The sequence below is a fragment of the Oxyura jamaicensis genome, chromosome 14 (genome assembly GCF_011077185.1).
Source record: "Oxyura jamaicensis isolate SHBP4307 breed ruddy duck chromosome 14, BPBGC_Ojam_1.0, whole genome shotgun sequence".
Lineage (NCBI taxonomy): Eukaryota > Metazoa > Chordata > Aves > Anseriformes > Anatidae > Oxyura > Oxyura jamaicensis.
Genome location: NC_048906.1, coordinates 10,382,339 through 10,403,845, shown reverse-complemented (window position 1 = coordinate 10,403,845; position 21,507 = coordinate 10,382,339). Strand labels below are relative to the sequence as shown.

The following is a 21,507-nucleotide window of genomic DNA, read 5'->3' as shown; positions in this document are numbered from 1 at the left end:
GTTTTACTGTCTAATAACATCTTGTAGTATAATAATGCCAAGTTTGCATAAAACTTCTTCCACAGTCGTTCCACAGAAGCATTATGAGAACTTTCTATTATATGAGCACACATCAATTCCAATATTAGTTTGAATTCAGCAGCAAACAAATGTTCTAAATTTAATAGATGCAAATGTGTAGCATCTCATAGCATTTTGTTCGGAGTGTGTATGCTGGACAGTATATCAGAATAAACAGTAGAATTTATTTTGATTACATTTTTTATACTTAGTAACATGGTAAATTTTTGTGTGGATTTAAAAAAAAAATATTTTCCACACTTTTGTTTAAATTTAAATATATCATTAAATATCTGAAGATCACTACTTCTACCTATTTGATAATAGTGGCTTGCTGATGCAGTTGCATTTCCGTTTATGTAAATTAGTGGCACTGACAGGTAATGACAATGAAAAAAACTGAAGGTGTCAAATTACAGCACCCTTGTGGCCAGTATTTTTCAGTTCCCTGGTACAATACTATGCAGCACAAGTAAATTTTTCAAAATCTGTTCCATTATAATGCTATTGTTATTGTAGCCACCTGTTGAGTAGTCTACAGTGTCATGAAGTTCAGATGAAAGCAAATATCATAAATGAATATTCATTATATTCCCAAACATTGTTTTCATCTATACAAGAGTCAGAAGGGGTTGACAGTACCTTACTCTGGGAGTTTTACTTTCATTCAATGGACACTGGTGGATTGTTTCATTGGAATCAAGACCTTGGAGAAATTGCCATGCACAGTCATGGCTTGAAGTTAGAAATCTGTTGTTAATTGTTGTAATAATACATTTGCACATGAAAAAATAAAATACACAATTAAAGCTCTTACAGTTCGTAAAAGAAAAGCTTAATCAGTACTTACCAAGACTAGCATTTATATTCTTTTTAGAAACTGGGCTGAATACTTATTTGAACTATAACATTTTAGGTTACTGTATAGAAGAAAGAGGTTCCCCCTGTGAAGTTTCCTCCTCTCCTCTAGCTATGCTAGATAAGATCAATACATACTCCACTGAGAAGCGAGGGAGTGCATCTCCAGTGGCAGCTTCTCTGATCTCAGTGCAGGTTCTTGTACTATGGTTAATAAACAGAAGACAAGTTGGCTCCTTAAACACCTGTGTAAGACTGCAGCAAAGGAATCATTCATCTGTAACAGATTAATGAGAGGCCTTCATTTGCCAGCCCTCCTACGAGCACCTTATGCTTGCTGACATCTGATATTTCCAGTGGTAGCTGGAGTTAACACATTTCCAACTCATTGCCACATTGGAGCCTTTATCAGCTCATCAGCAGCTCCTCTTGTGTTGGCTCTACACAGGGGACAGGTCATAGGCCACCCCATGGCGGTCAGTGCTAGCCCAGTCGCCACATGGTGCAAATGAGGCTGCTGAGCTGCCAGCTTGTGCTGATTTTTTTATTTTTATTTTTTCCGTGCATGCGACCAGAATGCCTGAAGGTAATTCCTGTTGCTCAGTCAGTCTGTTAGACAGGTGCATTATTTTCCAATCTGTGACTTTACAGGTCTGCAAAACGCATTGGACATATATGATGTTGCATAAAAATTCATTAATTTAGTACAAACATAAAATGTGAGAATATTGCCTAGAGAATAAATGTCCTGCTAAGGGAAAGAAAAAGAGAAAACCTTTCATCTTGTAAAGCTTGCCAAAATCTTGTTTGTAGCAAACAGAGAAACAAATCTCCTTCCACACAGACAAGGCTGTTCCTTGTTCTCTATATTATCTAATACTGAATTAAAACAACAACAACAACAGCAAACTATTACCAAAATCATTGCTATAACATAGATTAGAGGTAGTACTTAGAACAGATGATACATACCACATTGCATACATAAGATCCTTTTAAGATATCCATAATATATTAGAGTGGCAAGCTGAATATAGGCCACCCTTACCAATTAAAGTTATATATATTTGTTGTTCAGGTTTTGTTATTCCAACAACTTTGATATTTGTTAGTCTGTGCTAAGGCAAAGAAACACTTTATGAATTCATGAGTGGCTTTGTTGAATTATTTTCAGATAAACTATATTGATTTTCATCTGGACTAGAATTCTGATAGTAAGTCTGTATCATAATAACTTCGCCTAATAGATGTGTATCTGTTAATTACTTTAATTTGGGTCTATACATCAGAATGAATGCTTTGTCAATGATTAAGATTTTTTACCCATATATTTACATGCCCAAACACTCCCTACCATGCCATCCCATTTGTCCTCAAGTACCTTTTAACTAACACTTTTTGATGAGTTGACAGATCATGACCTTAAACCCTGTCCTCCTATATATATCTGCATATTCAAGGGGCTGGAGCACCTCTCCTATAAAGACAGGCTGAGAGAGTTGGGATTGTTAAGCCTAATGAAGTGAAGGATCTGGGGAAACCTTATAGCAGCCTTCCAGTACCTAAAGAGGGCTACAGGAAAGATGGGGAAAGACTTCCAGAGAGCGTAGCAATAGGACAAGGGGTAATGTCTTTAGGCTAAACGAGGGTAGATTTAGATTAGACATTAGGAAGAAATTCTTTCCTATGAGGGTGGTGAGGCACTAGAATGGGCTGCCCAGAGAAGCTGTGGCTGCCCCATCCCTGGCAGTGTTCAAGGCCTGGTTGGATGGGGCTTTGGGCAACCTGGTATAGTGGAAGGTGTCCCTGCCCATGGCAGCTGGTTGGACTAGATGATCTTTAAAGTCCCTTCCAACTCAAACCATTGTATGATTCTATGAAATATTTACAAAGTTAGCATTGCATCGAAAGGACCTAAGTTCACCTTCTCTGTTCACTACAGCAGGAAATTCTTTATTTTAAACAGTAAACTTCCTATTAAGTGTATGTAAGTGACTGAATTACTATCAGGTCAGGTGGAACAAAATCTCACATGCATTTTCTCACAGGCAATTCTTATTTCATACCCACTGGACTTTTGGACTCCCTCCTAAAGGAAATGTGTGGCCTAGAAACTTTCTTTTGTTTCATGCTTGGTATTATTGTGGGATAAAAACAAGTGGCCCAAAGCTAATTTTAAGGAAGAAGCATAAGCATATGCTGTTGTTCAGTTTCAAATATGTCTTCTTTTCTTTGGAGTTGTAATGATTCACATTGTGATTCTTTTTTTTTTTTTTTTTTTTTTTTTTCCTTTCTTTCAGATAAAAAGCTTAATAGTGTGATAGTGCCAGTCCCTTAACTCCATCAATGCCAATGTTTATAAGGCCAAACAGGCAAAAATTCCCTTTTAGTCTCTTTTAAAGTATTTCCTCCTCCCTCTCCCCTTATGTTAACTCAGAGGAAAGCATCAGAGGATTAGGCTAGATATTTTCTTCAGTAGAAAATGTTAAATTTGTGTTAAATTTCGTAGCTAGTTCTAATAGCTCTAGAGTTGAGTGCAAAAGAAACTATCATCAGCAAAATAAAGTTTCTGAGAAGTTGCAAAGAAATAACCCAATTTCTGTTGCAACACAGTGACATCTCTGGGAAATCTGCAAATGGGACCTTAGCTTCATACAAGTTAGTTTGCCATATGTATCAGCATAAAATACTAGCTATTTTCTTAAAATGCTTGGAGGTACTTGCTCTAAGGCATTATCTGCTGCATTATCATCTGGCTTAGATGCTGGCCTGGTAGAGAACAAAGCCAAAATGGGGGATACAGAAGTTTGTGCTGTGCCTGAAGTTCTGCCTTGTAACTTCAGGTAGAATCAGATGGAAAGCTGTGGTTTTCAGGAGCTTGTCCCGAATGTTTCTGCAGATGTCATCATTATGCAGCTCTTTGCTCATTGTATTAACAGTTGGGGGTCTTACTGTGAAGCTGGGGACCTCTCATGCCTTTCTGTGCATCTCACTATGATTTTCAGAGCAACATACTCAAAAGCTCCTTGTTACTACACCCACATCCCTCTTTTCTCCCCCCATCAAGCTTTTTGTGAAAATGACAAGGTCTCAATCTAATTTGAGTCTTCCGAAGAAAATGCTAGAAGTCCCAGCTGAAGGGGATGAGCCACAGAAGGCTGCAGGTTGGGAAGGCCGAACCTGGGCCCTGTCACGGGGCTCTGGGGGCAGCTGTGGGCAGGCAGTTCAGGTGAGGAAGCTCTGCCGGAGGCTGGGCTTGAGGGCATAGAAACAGTCAGCCCAGAGAAGCTGGAGCCTGTCTTTCAGCAGCCATGGGAAAAGATGTAAAAGAAGGTGCTTGTACCCTGCTGCCTAACTTGCTATGGTTTTGGAGGGGTTGGTCTACTGCTGAGCTATGGGAGCTTGACTGCTTGATCTGTAAGTGATTCTAGAAGCATTTGAAAGGGCTGAGGATTTAATAGAGAGCCACAATGAGACTAAAATTATTAGGGAGCTATAACAGAATGATAATGTAATTGTTACTTTTTTTCAGGGCCTGTGGAGAGGGAAAAACTATTCCCAGGAAAATGTGTGGAGTTGAATACAATAGGGTCTTGTGAGCTAAGATGGCTGCTGAGGCTGTGTGGGGGGAGGGGACTAGGGCAAATGCAGATTAGTTTTGTGTTCAAAAGCAGGTAACTTAGAACATAGACCTAGGATTTTAGGGCATTTACCACTATTTTGCAAAGTAGAACTACTACTCCTGGTCATGGGATGGATTTTAGACTGAATGTGAAGCTGAATTTTACATCATCCTTCATAAGACTCCAGTGAAGTAGCTTTTTCTGAGTAACTTTCTGCTCTTTCCTCTAGGAAAGCAGAGGCTTTTTTTTCTTTTTTCTTTTTTTTTTTTTTTTCTTTCTCCCTGAGGTGCTGTATTATTTGTGTGTTGTAATTTGACTTATTGAAAGGAAGGGTGGAAAACTCCATCATAAGTAGAGGAAAACCTGAAGCTAATAGGAGTGAAGTGGTATAAGGTGGCTTTGTATGCTGTGGCCTGTGTGGAGAAGGACATGCTTAATTTCAAAGTGTTACTGTAACAGCCAAAAGGTTTTTATGCATGGTTAAACTTCCAGATCTCATGGTGTGGATGAAGTATGAGACACTAAGATGTTTGTAACAACATAACTGGAAATAAGGCTCCACTTATGAGGACTGTGCTAAATCTCACAGTTAAGTGGTGCAGTATTACAGCTAGAGGAAAAAATGCTGTATTAGACCAGCTCCTTAATGGAATAAGGATCATAGCCCAGGTAAAAGGTGCGAATCTATTTCGATCATGCTCAAATTGAGAACTATGTTACTCAGTGGACAGTCACTGTGCTGTCACATATGTGAAGTCACATAAGTAAAAGAATTGTTTTCTTTCCGTTTGTTGGGTTTTGGGGTTTTCCTTTTTCTTTCTTTTTCTTTTTTTTTCCCTCACTTGGGCTGTGGGGGAAAGTAATGGGAGCAGCTGGAGCATAAGCTCTTGCTCATGAGCTGCTGAAAACACCTTCCCTGATCCTCTAGGCAGCCTCCTTTCTTGGAAGCACTGGCTCCTGAGACAACAGCAAAGTGAAGTTGCTATCTTATGTGAACTAAATGGATCAGGTGCATTTGCCAGTTCCATTAGCCATTTCAACCTCTATCTCACTGCTTGTATATATGTCAGACAACTGTTCACAATACAACTGTTTGCAATCTGAGGTGGATATTTAGGTATGTCTAGGGCAGGTACAGGGACTAATTTTGTGTGTAACAGTGGTAGGTGCTCAGTTTAACTATGGACAGAATGTGAGACTTTACCAGAACTGAAGGAAAAAAGCTTTTTTTTTTTTTTTTTTTAAAAAAAAAAGGTTTTATACATGCTGACTTGTATGGTAACCAGAAATTTGGTGGTTCATGTGCATTAAGATCAGCCAAAGACGCTGTTATGTGTCTTAAACTCTCCCTGGAGAGGGGTTGATATTCAGTGTACTTGTTCTGCCTAATTTAGCATAGTCAGTAGAGGGGGGGGGTAAAAGGCTACCCTTGAGGTCATGAGCATGGCATGTGTGCTCTGGGCTTCTAGAAAAAGCCTGTTTGTCCCCACTGACTACTTCTGCGGTTTCCTTCATATCAGCTACCTTTATGTGCTAAAGTTAATTTCTACCTTGATGAAAAAAGGCTAATGTAATCCATGTATAAATGCTATGAAATGCTAAGCAGGCATGAAAAAGTTCAGCCTCTGCAGTTGGCACAGCTATAATTGCTATTGGAATATTATGTAGTGTTTGCAGTTCTAGAGGGAGACCAAAAGCTGCACGGTTCAGAGGAGCTTTTTTTTCTCCACCCTTAATGTAAAGTATAGAAAACATCTCCCAAGGTCAAGAAGCCCACTTTATTAGTGTATCAAACCAAAGCTCTGAAGAAGAATATGATTGGTTTATAAATACATGCATCCCATTCAGTAATTTGATAGAGGATTAATCAGTCAATTCAGCAGACAAAATACAACAAAAATTAATCTTGCAGTGGAAAAAGAACCAACTTGCACAAAGTTAAGAATACATACTTAATCATTTATGTAAATTAATTGCTCTTGGAACAACTTACCTTGGGTGATAATTATGTTATTGAAATATCTTTTAATCTACTTGGGATGTTCTTCAGGAGTGTATTCTGTGGTTCAAGTAAATTATACATAGGTAAGGAATTCACGTAAGGAAATCTCATTGCCTCTGATATGGGGGACATTAGGCTAAAGGATTATAAAGGTTCTTCTGGCCTGTTTTTAAAAAAAAAGAAAGCCACAAATTTCCTCTAATAGGGCTACAAGGATGACTGTGTATTACACAAAGTAGGAAAAATCTCCCTTCTTAAAGGTGAAGCAAAGCTCCTAATGCTTTGCTTGATTGATTAGCCAGCAGCAAAGGACTGCCTGAATGAGGGAGGAGAGGAAGTATATTTTTGAACTAACAAATCTCTACTTTTAAATCCCTTAGTTCAGAAATTTATCTATAATTAGAAAAAAGACATCCATATGGTGACTTTTCTAGTCCCAGATGGGTAGCTGTCATTTTGCACATGATCTTTGCTTCTCTTTTGAAGTAGAAATGAGTAATCTTGGAAATATTAATCTGACTTCAACTATATTTATCCTTCTATCAACAGTGATGACACACTTTGATTTCTTTCTTGGCGTTTGCAGTATGTGCTGTGGTGCAGAGGATTCCAGTTGCCATAATTTTCAGTGGAAAGAATTATTATCATAGGGAACTGTAAGTAAGTTATTATGGAGTATTTGTATTTTTAATTAGCAAAAATTTTCAAGAGTGGTGACACAAAGATATGCCAAATTTGAATCTCTGCTGAAGGGGTGGTAGAAGGTGTTTTTTAAGTGCTCAGGATTGGCTCCCCTTTCTGGCAACGTATTACCTGGCACAGGAACAGCTGTACACCTGCTCCTGCCTGGCAGGCTGCCACTGGGAATAGTTACGTCGGAGGAAACAAAAAGTAAAAATAATTCACCATGCCAGGAAAGATGTTTTGGTATTGGACTTCTTTGATCTTAACTACTAGAGTATTAAGCTGTAGCACAGTTCTTTCTGCCCTTGTCAATATAGTTTTTGTGATGACATAACTACAGGCATCTTACGTGGTTAGTCTTCCTTTTTTGGTGTTGTTATTTGTGGTGATGGGAGTTACTGTGTGTATACAGGGGAAGGTATTCTCTAGTGCGCATTATGACTCTACGTAACTTTCCCTCTCTCCTTCATCAAAAAAAATTTGGCTGCTTCTGCTTAAATATCCACATAGGCTAGCAATCTCTAAATGGTACAAAAACTTGACATTCCTCTTAGTAAGCATTCTTCTTAAAATGCAGTCTTATTATGGAGGGGAAAAAAAAATGTTACACTACAGTTGTTACCACAGGCAGTGTCAGAGGCAAGAGGCCAGATCCAATCAAATGAAGTAAATGGAATTACCCTGAATTTACTCCTGTATAAGTGGGAGCTTGTTTCAAGCCCCAAGCTACATGAAAATGATTGCTGTTCTCTTCGCTAGCATTGCCCATATGAAAGCTGACATAAATACAACCTAGAGTGAACTTATTTAGCAAGTCACAGGGTACATTTTTTCACCATGATTGAAAGGCCTTAAGGATGCAAGTTTCAGATTCATGAAGGAGCAGAGGTGCCTGAATTCTGTTAAGATCAATTGTAATTAAATGCTTAAATGATGCAGGCCTATGCCTTGGAAAACCTTCAAGCAACTCAGTGATCTTTCATCACTATCCTTATGATTAAACTTGACTCTCTTTCTTTAACAACTATGAAACACCTGAGGAGAATAAATGTTAAAAGTTTACTTTTTTAGGTTGACTTATAAGAAATCAACATTTTAGTGTTGCTGGCTTAATAGTAGGGGAATTTTAGCATACTTGTAAAAGTTGCAAGCAAATGAAGTGGTAATATTGACTTTGCCATGACAAAGACTGCAATCTACAGTGAGGAGAGACCCTACATGGACACTTGCATGGAGTTGGAGAATACAGTTGCTTATGTGGCTGTATTATGACTTCAGACCTCAGAAGGAACTTAATACTTCATATTTTGGTGTTGTGCCCGCCCCCCACCTGCAGCTGTAGCAGATACCAAAAGAAGAGATTCTGTTCCAATCTAATTTTTAAAACTTTTTCTGAGTTTTAAACTGACAAAGGCAGTTTACTCCTTTACTTTAGATGTTATTTTAACAACATTGCTGTACAAAAAGATAGCAAGTTCAGAGAACATCCTTGGAAATAAGCACACATGGGTTAGAGCAGTAAGAAAACAGTAGGAAAGCACCACTGCTGTGATTTACCAGCTTGTTCTAAAGGAGGATGAAAAATGTGTGCATCCCATGATTAAGTAGCTTGCTTATTTTGCTGCATGTCTCTTTAAAGCTGTGAATATTAATTGTCAAAAACAAGCTGTATGTTTTACAGATAGGAGATTAAATAATCACCTAGCACTTACTCTTCAATAATTCTGAACTTGAGTTTTACCATTAAATGCTTGGCTAAGTATATAAGTTTGATAAAAACCTGTATATATGCCTAAGTTATGCAGTGAAGATTTAAATATTGTGGCAGAAACAAGCTCTGATGGCCATAACAATATTAGTTGTGTACCTCTCATCTTAATGGTACCCTGATACTTCAGCAATAAACCAAGCCACTGTAACTAAGGTCGACTGATGTGTGGCAACAACAGTGTTCAGATCTTGAGTTCTCAGGAGACTATGGGAAACATTGTAAATTCAACTGAACTAGAAAATTGTGGTTAATTGGAGGGAAAGATAATTACTCAGATGATGGGCGCACAATAAAAATACTGGATTTAGGTAGGCTCTAAAAAGATATGGTAGTGGGGCAGGTTTCTGCCCTTGCACAGAGGGACATTTTTTAACTTAAACCAGACAAAGTGAATCTCAGCAAGTTAAGACTTGATAACTGCAAAATTTTCATGTTTGACTTGAATTTGAGAGTTGGGGGTTCTTTCAACTGACTCTTCTTCATTCAGAGCCTAAGAAGTGCCAGTGTAGAAGTTTCCTAGGTTACAGCTCTTTTTCCATTTACAGTTTCTGCTGGAGACTTGCTACCACGGTAAATTGTCAGGCATCTTGCAAAAAAATACACAAGGTAACAAAGAACACCAAATCACACACGGCACGCTGTAAAACAGTATTTTCCTCCTTGTAGAACAACAATACAGACCATGTCCAAATCTTTCTGTTGGTCAAAATGGTTCAAAACAAGGACATTCTGCTGCTATGCTTCAGGATTCTCCTAATAACCGATTGATGCTCAATAAGGGTATTAAACCAGCCCTCACCCCATGTTCTTTTTATTAAATGTAACTGTTTAACATCTTGATCCAAGGCTCCTAATACACAGTTTCCAGATCAGAAATCTAGCAAAAAAAAAATACTAAAAAGAACACACAAAATCTGCATACACACATGGATTGTGTTTTTTATTGTTGTTTTTGTTCATGTTGAATGATTTAGTCCCTAAAAATTACTTAGTGTCACCTAATTGTGTTTATCTTGGCTTTTCTTGGAATGTAAATAAAATTGAAGAAGCGAAAGGCAGGAGTCCTAAGAGTGGGAATGATTTTCACTTTATAGAGAGTTTTGGGACAACCACAACTGAATTTTGCTGTTACCCACAATAAAGTACCACGTATTTCTAACTGGTAAAACCTAGTCTTCTGCTATGCTTAATACGTTTGGTGCAATTTTGCCAGATATACAAAAAAAATTACTGTGATTACTTTTAAGCAAAGGACCAGACGGTGGAAATAGGTAGGAATCTTTTATGAAAAGAAGAGTTTGTGCAAAAAGAACTGGTAGGCTCTCATTGAATGAAGCTCTATTCAAGTGCATTTATTTTTTTATTAGTCTACAAAAGAGTTGTAAACGGTTTGCAATATAATCACCATAGTAAAGGGAACTGTCCTATCAACACGTGTGCAGGTATGGCACTTTCCAGAGAGGTTTAGAGATCTAAACCCTATTCTGTTCCTGTTCTGACCAAGTTCATTTAATTGTGTGCTGTTTGTCAGTTCTGGGACAGTTTTAGAACTGTATGATCAGAGAGGAGATTGAAGTTTCTATTCATTTTTGTTACTGTTAATGGGAGTATGCATGGTTGTTCTTATGTATAGCAACAAGTAAAATGCCTTCTCCAACCTCTGAATTCTTATTCTTCCTTAACACCAGCTTTAACATTTGACATGCTATGTAAATGACAAAAGTCTTAAGTAGGTATGAAGTCTCTACTTCTCATATACATGTATAGAAAAGAGGGATGAAATCTGTGCAAAGAAGAGTCATTTAGAATGAAACAGGAGGGAACTATGGGAAGCATTGCCCTGTGGTATTGCACAGGCTGCTGCTTCACAAGGTTTTGAGCAAATTAGAAACTCTGTGATTGAAAATAACAGAAATTTGAGAGGAAAGGTGCAATTAATGTCAGTTAGCAACAAAGTAATTATTCAAAGACTAAAGTTCAATTATTTTATTGTGCCTAATATGTTTCTAACACATTTGTCATCCATCTGCATTCTGAGGCTACGTTGTTATTGAATTTATTATTGGCCCTGTGTCCATTCACATATTTATCTGTGCTTCAGAATCACTTAAACACAATGAAGGCAAATGCTTAGAGACAGGTTTTAATAGTATTGAAGTGACATTTCCTTCTGGGTCTTCTGGGTCTTGGCCATACTGTTTTAGCTAGATTCATGTCCCTTTAGGTGGATTCTGAAGCCCTTATTTGACCAAACGTATGGGTGGGAGACTGGTTATATGTAAATCTGTTTGAGACTTGCCTGCTCTTTAGGAAGGATGCATGGTAAAATGCTCAAATACCTCTGAAAAATCCTTTGCTGAATTTTGTGTATCCTTAGGTAGCTGTGAGAGACTTCTTTCTTATGTGTCACTGATTATTCTTCTGTTATATTACATCCCCTCTTCACGTTTAGGTGAGGTGGAACGATAAGAAATTACTGGTGAGGGGTCAAACAATAGAAGTGATGCTGCTTCTGGGCACCAGGAGGAGTCTAATAATGATGAAGTCCCATGCTGTTGGAGTCTCTCCATATGGGAATTTTTCTATCCAAACTGTGCTGTGATTCCATTTCCAGTGTCCATTCTCAGTTACTTGGAAACTATCTGCATTCCTAAGGGAAACATCTTATTTGAGCACTTCAAAGTTATGCACAAAATTTACTGCGCTATGAAAATGATGAGTTATTTGCTCCTCTCAAAAAAAGGAGTCCTGGGACTGCAGGTGATTAGAATGCTGCAGGGTTGCTTTATCAGCCATGTTATAGCCTGAATTATTGCCTTCAGCTGTTCTGTATCTGGTGTTTACAAATACTTCTTTGCATCAGTGTCTTGTGCTGCCTTTTTATCTTCTTTTTATCACTATGTCAGTAAAAGCCGATTTTGTCACTCTCCTCTGGTTACCCATTTTCTGCCTCTGTTGACTGGCTAGTTGTTACACTATTTCTCTGTTATTGGAAAGCAGCTTTCTTTTTATTCTCTTTCAGCTCCTGAAAGCTGTGATTGCAAAATCGCACCAAGCAATTCTATTGGGTTTTATTTATCTCCCTCTGCTACTATTTGCATTTTACTGAAAGTCATTTCTGATTCCCCCCCTCCCCCTTTTTTTGTAAACATAATTAGATTCTGTGAATAGGAAACTGTTTTTCTTGATTGCTTTTTAGTGAAGTACTTTTTTTTTTTTCCCTCCCTTGAGACAAAATTGTAAGGAGGACTGTTTTGGAAGGTATTTTTCATTGCCTTTGGATTTTGAGAGAGGAGGCTAACATCTGTTAACAACTAATGTTTAACGGAAGACTTGAAACAGTTGTCCAGATCCTAGCTAGTATAAACAGTTAGACTTTGAAATCTGTAAATCTCTACTTAATATACACTAATTGAAAATCTTACCTACTTTTTCAAAAAAAAAAAAAAAAAAAAAAACAAAACAAAGCACAACATTAAAAGCTATGTGCCAGATTCAATCATTGACTTACACTGACAGGAGTTTCTGAATGTCTTTCTGCTCAGTTAATTAGCTCATTCTCTGATAAGAATTATTTGGAAGGTACCTCATGGGCATAGTGTGATGAAACAGTATTGAACGGTGCAGGAGTGTACCCAGTGATCCTATCATATCTAGATGTTAATCTGACACTGATTGTCTATATGTTCCGTATGTTCCTTTTCGGTGAAAACCCCAAAGATATTCCGTCATCTAAATTACATTTCCCAATCTTGCCTAATTTGTAAGTCTTTAATTCACTGTTCTTTTTATCCATTAGTAACTTAGGACTCTTGTGTCAGATGTGTCCTTCGAAGGAACGTACACTTCTGGCATGGACTCATTCTGCACTTAGAAAGCAGAAGGGTAGTTTTTGCATTTCCATTTAATTTGATATGACATACTGAGTATCCTCTGGGATACTTTTCTTTTGATTTTTGTAAATTATGTTACCATAATACAACGCGTTCAATCTATTTACTTTTTTGTTATCACTAGGACTTTATACTTCTTGATTGGAAGGTTCTTACAAAAAGAAGCCCATAGGAGGCAGTGGCATTGGAAACAATGAACAATAACCCCAAGTGAATTCTCAGGTAAAATAATATTAATTTCTCTTAAACTGAGTTCAGAGGATGATTTATTTATTTATCTTTAAAACCTGTAACTAGAAGAATCTGCATGTTTAACTTGTTATTTTGCAGGGACTTTTTTATTTTAAATTTGAAAACAGCTTGTGAATTTTTATGCAGTCTTTTATAACCATCCAAAGGTACCTTGTGATGATTCAACTGTTAATAATATCTCAAAGTTGGAGCTACTAAGGTGTTTTTTGTGTTTCATCTGTTTGTTTTGTATTGAATATTCAATATCTCAGTGCAGGAAATGGCCAAATTTCAGGTTAAGAATAATCATGTTCCAGGCCAGCTGGCTGATACATATTTTTAAAGTCAGCGTCCACTGAAAGCTTGAGCAAGATCTGTCCTCTCATGTCACAAGACTAAATGTATTAAATATTTCTTAAAATTGTGCAGTTATATTAAAATATGATAAACTTGTTTATTTTAGAAATTTCAAATATTTTCTGAGTGAAGTGTTTGGCTTCAGTGATTCAGGGTCTTAAATGAAGAAGTTAAAAATGTTTTCAGTTGTTCAACCAGTTTTTTTTTTTTTTAAGGTATTCAAAGCAACTGTTATGAGTACATAATTTCTGGCATTTGTTAGGGGCAGTATGCTTAAACACTTCTTTTCCACTTTATTTTCCTTATAGGAATTAGTCGAGGTGAATTATTCTGAATAAGTTTATCTACCTTCATCCTAGTGATCAGGCATAGCTGCAGTATTAAAAAAAAAAAAAAAAAAAGCTAAGAACGTTGCAAGGACCTCTTAGAAAATACATAATAGTTTATAGAAAATAAACTGCATTAGGATTGTGTGTGTTCTTTAAAGCTTCACTGAAATTCTAATCCTTTTCACTTCAAGTCTAAACGATGAAAGTAGTATAGGTCTTGATTGTAAATGTGATTTTTTTTTTGGTAGGATTTACCACTGTTATTCTATCTGAAGTATTTGTTATGGGATTGTTTAAAGTGGTTTAGAAGACATCATTGGACACATCTATATAACTGACCATAGTGTGCTATTTTATAACAGCTGAGGTGGCTACATTTAACTAAGAATACTACGGTATTAGTCTCCTCATTTGCAAGCAGTGATGTTTCATTGCTGTGCCCTTGGAAATATTATCATCAAATTAAAATTCATAAGTAGCCTAACGTTTGTCACCGTACAAATTTACATCAACTCTAACTTAGTTAAATTTGTTACTGAAGAAAAATTAGTGAATTATTCTGTGTTTACTAGTCTCAGGCATCCTAAGGTACAGCACAGTGCTACACAGAACACTTTGTGCTGACTCCCTGCCATACCTCCTGCTGGTGGGGCAGAACAAATACCTGCAGAGGTGGGCTTAATTTAGCAGGTGTTAGGACATTGATATTTTTGCAGCAAAGCAAGAGATTTTTCCAGTCTGTCAGCCTGGACTCTTTCTGTCATCACAGATTCCGTGAAAAGATAGAGTTCGCCAATGAACAGATTTCAAAACAATTTTGATTCTGTCCTCCAGAGTGTCTGCGAACTCTTTTAGATTAGTGACATCTACAGTTTTATAAATGCATCATGAGTAGAAATATCCAGGCTGTTAAGATTAGATTAACTGACTGTTAAGGACAGACTTGTGCAAAAACTTCTTTGAAATGACATCATAGTCTGACAGCAAAATATTGATAATGATTCTGAATGTTTTGTATCCTTGGCTTTGTAGCTGAAGCGTGGTAGCTTTGCAGGTCTTATATGTTAAATCCTGGTGGGTAAGCCAAAAGGCCAGTGTTTCACAGGTGAATATATGGTACTCCTGGAGTTTCATGACTGACTAGCATAAAAATCTGAAGAGCTGCTCTTTGGATTTGTATTCAAATAGTGCAATATACAGCACTATAGTTAGAAAGTACATGTGCAGTTCTTGCTTGTACTTCATCTCTTCAGCATGATTGTCAGATTGTGCATGACAACTGACAAACCACTTAAAGGTAACATCTGTGACTCAGTGAGCCTAAATAATTATGCCCAGCCTCTAGCACGTGTCTGTATGCTTTGAGATAAACCCTTTTGAAATGGCATCTCAGAATATCAATAAGAGAAAAGACACAAACTGTCTTGTTTTTTTTTTTTTTGTTTGTTTGTTTGTTTTTTCCTATTGCCTTAATCTTCCACTTACTTTCAGCAGACTTTGATATTTACTAGTCCCTAGTAAATATCATTTGTGTAACATTTTCCTGCACTTCTTCCAAAATGAACAGTTTGGGAATAACCACAGTGATGCAGCTACAGGTAAGTCAGCTGCACAATTAGGCCATATGATTGGCGTGTGGTCTGAACAGATTCCATCCTGTGTTGCTGTACTGTCACTTATTCCATTTTCACCTGTGTATGTGCAGATATATTGCAATTTTCTGTGTACCAAATGTCCAAGGATTATTTTCCAACACAGGAAACTGTGGGAGAATGTTCCTTCTAAATAAAGAAAGACATTTAGCAACAACTGCAACTTAACGACAGCAAGCAAGCACCAGAAGAATAAATATGTGCATTGTATATAATTTGGGCAAAAACACTTGCAATGACATGGGGAAGCTTGCAGTGTAGTCATAGCTGTAGTGCAACAGGTCTTAATGGGATATTCAGCAATAACCTGGATTTAAAGAAGGTGTGAAAGGAACCTTTAGACTACTTTTTGCCTCTAATTCTGGAAGAGTCTTCTAGTTCTATTTCATTATTGTCTCTTTTTTTGGTCTCCCTTTTTTGCTATGACTTTCTTTCTGTATCTTTCCCTTTAAGATTCTCTTCATGTATATTATATTCAAGCCAAGGTATGTTTCAGATGCTTCAAATCACTCCTCCACCTCTTCCTGTGTACATCCCAACCCCACTGCAGCAGAAGATTCACCTGTTCATCCCACATAGGTCAAAATTGCCATACTAATACCTCATGAAGGCTATGTCAATATGTCTGAGGTACCCTTAGGCCAGTGCTATTTATGTTGCTTTCTTCACTTGGGGCATAGCTATGTCTCACAGTAAGTTAATCTCAGCCTTCTGAGTGCTGGAATCTAATTACCCCGCTTTATTCAAGCAGCTGCTACGAAGAGTTGAAAAGTAGAAGTCCCTTTGGTGCCCATTATGAGCAGGTTTTGCTGTGTTTGTTTTGCAGAAGCATTCATATTTTCCAAAAATGAGAGCACTGACTATCTGCAAAGAAGCTCAAACACAAACTTTCTGTTACATGTCGAAAAACAACATGAAGTTTCATATAAACTGTGACACAGGTGTATGAATAAGCCAGCTCTTGTTTTACTTAGACTGAAGGGATCACTGCTGGTGGGCTTTGGCCTGAAGCACTCCTCGAATGGTTGAGCAGTACCCTGTTAGTGCTGGTGGGGTTTTTTTTTGGTCAGTGGTGACTTATGTGTACCTCATCCTCTCTTCCTCACTTTAATAGTGATTCACTTGCCAATATGGAATTATCTCTTGTACTATGGTTATGTGGATTTATCAGCCACTACAATTAATTTATTGGGAGGCTACAATTTGGTCACATATTTCACTGTTACGAGTTTGGTTAAGGAAGAAAATAAATTTGTAGCATGGTTGAAATCAGTGGGCTAACTTTTATAGTTTTTACAGTGATGATTAGAGCAGTTTAATCCAGTGTTTTAAGTACCCTAATGTAGGGAATTACTTAGATATTTGAAAGGGGAAAAAAATCACAGGAACACAAACTCTTAAGTCTATCTGATCGGTGCTTAAGGACAGTATTACACAGCTGGAGAAGGAGCTCTATTTGCTGTGTATGAATAGCCCTTCTTAGATAATGCTGCTGGGTATAAAAGTTTTGAAAGTCAGGACTGTGTGTATTCTGTTCATATTCTTAACTTGTCTCTTATATTTTGACGAAATGTTCAGCTGCTGGTCACTGGTATCACTCTCAGTGGCAAAATCATTAGTTTTCTTCTAACTACTTAAAGGGCTGCTTAAAAAGTGCTTTGCACAGTCCCAGGTGGGAAATGAGGTATCGGAATGGGGATGGAGAGCAGTTGTTCTGCATTAACTGCTGCTTACTCTGATATACAGGGGTTTGTGCATTTCATTTATATTGACTTGCTCTACATGAGTGATCAGAAACTGTACTGCGTGGTGTTAGGAAAATCTACCTCTGTCGACCTGTGTGAATCAGAATTCCTAGCATCATCTTTTTCCCAAAATTAAATGGATCCGTAATAAATCAATTTTCTTGGGAATAAAAATGTCAAATGTTGGCATTTCTAATTAAAAAGGCATGTCAGTTTCTTAAAATTTAATGTCTCATGTCTCTACCGGTCTCCTATAGAAGTAATACTGTTCACTTGACACCTCATAAATAATTTTCACTTGAGGACTTCTATATGGAAGACACTTAAAATCATCTGCATGAATTAATACATAAGAATTTCATGCATTGCAGAGAAATGAGTGAAATTAATACCAAGTGCTAGAAGTCATCAACAGGAACTATGTAACTTTGGATGTAACTCTTAATGTTGTTGTTAAGCAGTAACCTTCACTATTTCTATTAATATTTTATGTAATCAAGTCAGCAGAGAAAAACAATGTTATATTCCTTAGGCTCCCTATGTGAAAGCCATTCCCTAGTTCCTTTTAGGATACAGAGAAGTAATTCTGAGTAGCTGTAAGGTGACTTTACTGGGATCTTGTATGCACATGCAGGCTCCGTGGTTTTTTGGTATGGTGTTTTGTGGTGGGTTTTGGTTTTGTGCGTTTTTGTTGTTGTTTTGCCAGAAGTCTCATGCTATGATGTTTTAGTGCATTTCTAAAGGTAAAAAGATGAAAAAACTGTTTAAAAACAAAAATAAAAACCCAAACAAACTTATTTGTTTGTTTTCATTGCACTTTAAAGAAATTCTGTAAATAGTTCTGTGATGCAAGGAGGGCTTATGGTTAATCACTGCGGTTATTGGCCCTTGAGAAAGACAAAAAAATAGTATCAAGTATATTGCACTTTTTTTCATTCCTGCATGTGCACTACCTCCTTCATGCACATGTTTAGCTAGTTTTGTTCCAAGTAGTTTTGTTTTAATTGGGTTTTGTGGTCTGTAACCTCTAACCCAGCGAACTAGCTTGTCACTTAAGCAATGTCTATTGCAATGTACACACCAGCAATTTTTGTGCAATTTTCCTTATTCTCAGGACCCAAGCTTGAGGTACCAGGCATTCTTCTGTTTACTTGGCATATGTGATGTGGGTACAGTTTTATTGCCCACATTCCACCTCTTCATTAGTTTTATTCTCTGTTTTCATCTCAATTAAAATGTCAGGATCTGCCACTTCTCTGCCAATTTCATGATGGCCTACACTGGCAAACACCCGGAGTTGTGCTATAGTCACTTCTGCAGGTGGAGAGGACAGTGTTTCTTGAGGTTTGGTTTTTGAACACTGTGTATTGAAGCTGCCTTTTCTAGCTGTCTTGATCTCTGAATCTGATTGTTTGGGATGGAAACAGAAACTTAAGATAGAAAGGGACTTATTTTTACAATGAAGTTCAAACTGTAACCTGCTGTTGCAGTAGATCTTTCATATCATATGCAATTATTTTGTCTGGTTTTATCTTCTGGTCTGGTTAAAAAGTTATGAATTTTGTTTTGGGACATAGCCTGGAGTGACCAACTGAAACTATGGTTCACATAAATCTGTAAACTCCCCCAGAACTTGTAGTGACTTGCTGTGCACAGGACAGAGAGGTCAGCATATCTAAACGAGAAACTTTTATCATGTGGCATGTGATATTTGCCACTTCTGCTTTCCAACAAGTTGTTTTTTTAATCGAATATGAATATTTTAACCTCAACAGTGAACTGTTGCACCTTTCTGTCCCCTGCATCTTATATAGCCATACTCAAAAGCACAGAGGACACACAACAGTCCCAATACCTTCATAATATTTGGTACCAACTTCATACTGCAGTGAAATTATTCTAGATGCACAGTAGTAGTAAATGGAGAACAGCAACCTGAAGTATATTGCAGCTACACAGGAAATTTCAAGGTTTTGGAATGCAGCAATTTTTATGAGGAAAACCTATTGCCCTTGAGGAGTTACAGGACAAGGAAGGCAGCAAAATCTCCTGTTATTCGCTGAACCTTGATGTTAATAAAATGAGCCCTCTTAGAAAATAAGATGATGTTCAGGTTTGCAGTTAGCCAGCTCTCAGCCAAAACAAAATTTTATCCTGGTCTCCAATGGCAGGCCTTGCAGCAGAGATCGGCTGTGGAGCCTTGCTATCAACACTGCATGCTGAGATCCTTCTTTCATGTAAATTATGACTTTTTCTGTGAGCAGGTGATAAGCTTTTTCAAACGGCTTGATAACCGTAGAAATAGAAAGCTTCTAAATTCGCATAAGGGAGTGGCATCCATTGTACGCCTCTTAGTGACCTTAATTTCCATGTGATTAAATTTTGATCTTTTAATGATTTTTGCTGTGATGGGTGACAGAGAAATGAGGGAAAAGCAGGAGAAACTGACACATTACTGCTTGCAAATGAGCTCATTGGAAAATACATAAAATAGATTTCAATGTTCAACTGAACTGACTTGCTCTTCAAATTAAATTAGCTTGTATGCTCCTTGCTTTTTATTTTGTCATAGGGATGGTTGGATTTCTGATTAGAAAACATAGTCAAATGAAACTTAACTGAAGTACATAATAAATAATTGAAATCCTAGAAAACTTGAACCACCTCATGTTTCCTATACTGCTTATTTCCTACAAAATACTTAGAACTGTTAGTGAATTTAGTTGTGTAGTAATAAAATGTTTGATTAGTAATGGTTATTGCTTCCAGCAATATCAAAGATTATCTCAGGTAGAGCAACAGGAAAAGTGAGCCACTAATTCAGCCTAATGCTCCAGATTCCAAATGCCCTTGAGTGAGTAGGCAGAGAATTATTTCAATGGATTCAAGTAGTATTAATTTTAATGAAGTTATTTCTCTGGAAATAACAATAGGATCACATCCACTTACTGGAAAAAAAAAAAAAAAAAGGTGGGGATATGGGCCTTGGAGGGGAATGGGACTTGCTTTAGAAAGGCAGCTAGTAATAAAAGGTTGACATTATCCAGGATATTGATTCTTATAAAAATGTCACAATGATGATATAGTAAACGGTAGACTTTTGATTAATGCACCCTATCATGAGTTGTGCAGACTGTTTGAAACTGACCCCACTTGTTTACAAAAGTATTAATGGCATTGATTTTTTTCTGTAAAACAAATGTGTTAGAGTTAGACATGTTTTTTCAATTGAGGAAGGCTCCGTTAATGCCATGTGAGATTATAGTTACCTGTCAGCTTAAGATCTGATTTCACTAGGATTCTTTTGAACGTATTCTTTTGAACAGAACCGTTGTAAATTTCACAGCAAAACATTTTCACAAGAAAAGAAAGGTGTCGCATAGTAGGCTTGAAATCATGATTCTTCAGCAGGAAGGAAATCCTCTATCTGAAATTACTTCAGACTAGACCATAGGAAGGAATGAGAGATATTAAAAGCCTCTGGAAAACCTAGCTCAGTTAAAATCAGTGGCAGCTGGACTTGTCACTTGAGTATTGCTGAGTACAGTACTTAAAGCACTAGTGTTGACAGAGGTGTCCAGACCTGGAAATTTCGTTTGTTTGTTATTCCTCAGGTGTGTTTTCCCATAAAATTAAAGTTCTGCTGAAAGTTGAAACACTTACGTTATCTGAAAGATGTAAGCTTTGTACACATATATGGCAATGCTTGTGAAAGCAAAAAAAAGCCAAAAAATAAAAAATAAAAAAAGAAACAAAACAGCCCTTCAACAAATCCATCTACATCTAAATTCAGAATAGATAGGTTTATTGTTTTTTGCATTACTCTGAGTATAGCTTTTAATATAGGACTTCTCTCTTTACATCTTTGCTAGGGACTAAATCCCTGTACTTAGTGGGGCTTGATTACAAATTCTTTCTGTCTTACCAGCAAGTGTGGCAGTTAGTTTAATAACCGCTTTGTTGTAAAAGCTACAAGTAAAAGAATAGACACGCAGCACTGAGGTGATTCTGGTACAGAGAACACTAAGATAATTTTCTGTTGTGCTAGTGTTCTGTGCATGCAGTTTCCTTTGATGTTGAGCATGCACAAGAAGGAACTTAAAATAATAACACTGGATCGCTTTTCCATGGGTAAACATTTGTAACTGTGGCCCTTGTATCTGGCAGTTTTAACTGTGTCAAGTTGCAAGGTTCCCTTTGCACAGGAAAGCCAACAGCCCTCTCAGGTCGCTAGACCCTAGACCATCCCTGGTGTCTTAGCTGAATGTGGCAGAATTTGGGGAGGGTGTTAAGGGGGGGGGG

General features: G+C 37.3%; 1 long non-coding RNA gene across 2 annotated transcripts in view; it reads left to right on the top strand.

The window, feature by feature from the left end:
* Window positions 1-21,507, top strand: part of LOC118174319 — a 304,126-nt gene that overhangs the window by 58,054 nt on the left and 224,565 nt on the right. For both annotated transcript variants that reach the window (XR_004754614.1, XR_004754615.1), the window contains exon 9: window positions 7,093-7,199. This is a non-coding gene — a long non-coding RNA (uncharacterized LOC118174319). The remainder of the gene's footprint in view (window positions 1-7,092; window positions 7,200-21,507) is intronic.